Raw genomic sequence first — 4,726 nt, 5'->3', positions numbered from 1 at the left:
GGTGCCTGTATTCCTTAGTAGTATTTAATGAACTAGAGAGAACATTAAAAGACATTTAAATTTTGATACAAAAATCTTTCAGTGCTATTTTACAGCAAGCAAAACCATTTTTCATTAATTTTATAAAATAGATTATCTTCTAATTCAATGCATTATTCAATTCAAATTATTTTCTTATAAAAAGAAACTTTTATTTAAAATACAAAACTATATTGGGCTTCCCTGGTGGCGCAGTGGTTAAGAATCCGCCTGCCAATGCAGGGGACACGGGTTCAAGCCCTGGTCTGGGAAGATGCCGCGGAGCAACTAAGTCCGTGCGCCACAACTACTGAGCCTGTGCTCTAGAGCCTGTGAGCCACAACTGCTGAGCCCGCGTGCTACAACTACTGAAGTCCACGCGCCTAGAGCCCGTGCTCCGCAACGAGAAGCCACCGCAATGAGAAGCCCACGCACCGCAACGAAACGAAGAGTAGCCCCCACTCGCCGCAACTAGAGAAAGCCCGCACGCAGCAACGAAGACCCAACACAGCCAAAAAATAAATTAATTTAAAAAAAAAAGAAAAGAAACTATAGGAAAAGAATCAGAGGAAGGGAAGAAAAAAAAAGAATCAAATTTAATGTTTCGAAATAAGAATGGTAAAAGAAAACCTTCACTTAAAGACAAAATAATTATGCACATTTCCACAAATTGTACTATTCTCAATAACATCATAAGGCTCCAGTATTAGGCAAAGGGATGTCATAACGCTTTGGCTGACTTCTAGAGAAGAATCAAGTCATTATTTACATATAAGTAATCTTAAACTGCCACTAGAGAAGCATTTTTTAACTTCTTTCCTACTTAAAGTTCTGATAAAAGAGAAAACTGAACCAAAGTGAATACAAAAACAAAATCAGCCACGGAATTAAAAACTTAGATGAACTTTGATCAATGCCCATTTCCACCCCAAGAATCAAATCATTGGGCCCAAAATAAAGGTTATGCAATCTACCGAACCACATTCCTCAATGGGACAGCTAGAGATTTTAATGTGTATGGCCTATGCCTGCCTTGGCTCCACTTTCTTCCTTTCTCCTCTGTGTGTTGGGTATTTTGGAATAAATTCCAATTTGTCTTTTTCAATTGCTCCCAGGTGTATGATTACTAGTAAACTTTAAGAAAAAAACAACCTTGCGATTTAGTACTCCTGAGACGTTGATTTTCCTGAGCACTCTGATTTTCCTGAGACGTTGATTTTCCTACCTCACCCCACAAAAATATCCCCCACAGAAGCCCCGTTGTCCTGTGAGTTATTTCTAGGTTGAATTGACTTCATGCAAAGTAAAGCTAAGGATAGTACATGGAACTGGGAGCCAGGGAGGAGGCTTAATTCGTGGAAAAGGGTCCCAGTGAGGAGAGTGAGGGCGGTGGGCGAAGGGGAGCAGAGGACGGGAGGAAGGGGCAGAAAGCGGACCCTGGAGGTGGGGGGGCGTCGAGGGGGAGAGAGCCACAGAGGGCGCTCCTTCCAGGGAGAGCGAATGGGGGAGGGGAGAGGAATGGAAGGTGCTGGGGTCGGGGAGCGGGGCAGGGATGTGAGGAGAAGACGGCGAGAGCCAAGGGCTCGGAAGCCTAGGGCTCCCTCCACACACGACTCCTCAGAGTTGAAGGCCGGGTACTCAGAGAGGGACACCGAGGCTGAGGAGTGACCCCAAGCGCTCGTTTCCTCCCCTCAGGCGGGGTCCCTCAGGGCTCGTGCCGGTGAAGAGCCCGGCGGGGCACGTGTGGGGATGAGGGTGGCCGCGGCCCCCGTGATCCAGCCCGCCTCCAGCCCCCGGGTCCCGCCCGTCGCCCTACTTCCAGCGCCGGGTCTGAAGCGAGGCGCGCCCGAACAGGGGCTGGAGGAAGAGTCGCCAGATCCGCGCGTTGGATCTCAGGCGCTCCGCTCCCTGAGCTGCTGGGCTTCTGGGAGTGAGCGGCCGGGTGACGGGCAGGGCGGGGCGGGGCGGGGCGGGGCAGTGGACCGGGGCGGGGCGAGGGGAGGGGCATATGGGGATGGCACGGGGCTATAGGCGGGGCAGTGGGCAGGGAACAGGGCAGGCCTAGGGCGGGGCGGCAGGGTGGGCGGGGCTAAGGGTCGGCGGCATGGGTGGGTGGGGCAAAGGGCGGGGCAGGGGCCCGGGACGCGGACGGGGGCGGGGATGGGGGACACTGAGAGCAGTTTCCCGCGTGGTGCTTGCTCGAGGAGCTTACCTGTTCAGCGACCCGGTCACTAGTCACTGCAAAACAATTATGAGGGGTGGTAATGTCTGACCCCTCTGCTTGGCCTCTGAACATCACCAGGATGATGTCTCATCTTTTGCACTTCGAGCGAGGAGGTCCCTGGAGAAGTTATTAAATCTCTTTAACCTTAGTTTTTCTCATCTGTAAAATGGAAATGATGATAATAAAAGTACCTGTGCCATAGGGTATTGTAAGAGATGAGTGAGATGAAGCATGTAAAGAGCCTAGCAATAATAAATGCTCAATAAATATTACCTATCATTATTGTTGTTGTTAAAAAGATCATTCACGTTGACCAGCACTTCAGGGACAGCAAACATTTTCCTGCCTGGAATATCACAGCTTTCAATAGCTAAAGCCAACTGCTACAACATAAGAAAAATCATACAAGAGCATATCGATCAAAGACTGGTTTCCTCCCTTGAACTTCATAGTAAATACTGATAAATCTTGGAATAACAATGGCATCCAATATATAGGTTATTGATAAGGTCCCAGGCTCCTTGCTGATGGGTTGTCTTATTTACTCTTCAAACAACCTCACAAGGTAGTTAGTAATTTCCCTCCTTTTGAGATGAGGAAATGGCCTGGAGGGAGAAGCCACCTGTCCAGGGTCACATAGTTGGGGATGATAGAGACAGAATTCAGCTCGGGTTTAGCTCCCCTTTTCCCACCTCAGGGCACGGTGTCACAGTGACCACTCAGGCAGACATCTGGGAGATGCCCTTGATGCCAACCTCACGTCTTCCTTAATATCACTCCATAAGCAAGCCCATCACTCCACCTTCAAATAGGACTTTATCCACTTCTCACTGCCTCTACCCTCTCCACACTGGTCTAAGCTGCTTCCCTCCTGGAAAAGCTCCAACAGCTTTCTCAGCAATCTCCCTCATGTCACTTGCCTTCCTTGAGCCCATTGTCCACACTGAAGCCAGAAGGGTCTCCCCCTTTAAAGCCCTTTAAGTCCTCCTGTTGCTCTTAGAATAAAATAAACTCCCTCCTAACAATTACAGGGTCCTGCATAGTCTCCCCCTTACTTATTATTCTAGCTTCATGTCCTATGGGTGGATTTATCCTGACCACAATGAATCTTCAGTTTCAGGGCCCTTGCTTGCATGGGCCCCTCCAAGGCCCTGGGAGAAACATAGCAGTGTGTTCACCTGGGTGTGTGTTTTTGTAAACATTGCAGAAGTAAGATATTTAACTGTAATCCTTTAAGATGGATGTCTTTCAGCTCTCCCTTTATCATACTGTATTGTGGCAATGGAGTACCTGAAGGATGCAGCTAAGGCACAGTTGAGTTAGGTGTACATTAATTTAGGTTCAGAGGTGTTATGGATTGAATGTTTGTGTCCCCCCAAATTCATATGTTGAAATCCTAATCCCCAATGTGATGATATTGGGAGATGGGGCCTTTGGGAGGTAATTAGGTCATGAAGGCTCCACCCCGATGGGTTAATAATATGGGATTAGTGCCCTTATAAAGGAGACCTTTCAACCTTTCTGCCTTGTGAAGACACAGCGAGAAGATAGCTGTCTGTGAACTAGAAAGCAGGTTCTCACCGGACACCAAATCTGCTGGCAACTTGATCTTGGACTTCCCAGCCTCCAGAACTGTGAGAAACAAATGTTTGTTGTTTAACCACCCAGTCTATGGTAGTTTGTTATAGCAGCCTGAACAGACTAGGACAAGAAGGATCAATTTGTACGGTTCACAGCCCCTTTCATCTTTAGTTGTGTCATTGCCGTCCATCTCAGTGTAGGAATGGCTTCCAGGAATACCCCTAATGTCCACTGTGCTGACTCACCCTGCACCGTGACAGGAAGGTGCAGGGCCACATGTTATATGAGTGCCCAGCATCAGTGCAAAATGGGTGGAAAACAAGATTTGGAACATACGGTGCCAGAGTTAGTCTACAGAAAATTCTTCTGATCATCAGATGTATTAAACTATATGCAGAGGATTTGGTTCCCCACAAAGCCTGGTTAAAAGCAGAAGTATATTTGGCAGTGCAGCCTATACAATTATAAATGCACTGCATGTTTTTTCTTCCTTTCTAATAGGAATTGCACAAACTAGAAGATATCAAAGTCCTATGTTTGTAGGGATATGGCGAACTGTAAACAGCGAGTATGTCCATGAAGGAATTTGAGTGTTGTATGAGCTCATTGTGTTGGGTCATGCCTTACTTAGCATTTCTGCCCTAGCAATGTCTTACAGATGAAATGGCCTGTAGATGGTAACGAAAGTAGTATAGTAGGCCCTCCATATCCACAGGTTCTGCATCCGTGGTTTCAACCAACCTCAGCAAAAGTTTTCGAAAAAAGATTCCAGAAATTTCCAAAAAGCGAAACTTAAATTTGCCACACAGTGGCAACTATTTACATAGCATTTACACTGTATTAGGTATTATAAGTAATCTAGAGATGATTTAAAGTATGGGGGGGGGGTGTGAGTAGGTTATA

Source organism: Balaenoptera ricei, chromosome 15 (genome assembly GCF_028023285.1).
Source record: "Balaenoptera ricei isolate mBalRic1 chromosome 15, mBalRic1.hap2, whole genome shotgun sequence".
Taxonomy (NCBI): Eukaryota; Metazoa; Chordata; class Mammalia; order Artiodactyla; family Balaenopteridae; genus Balaenoptera; species Balaenoptera ricei.
This window is presented reverse-complemented; position numbering follows the sequence as displayed.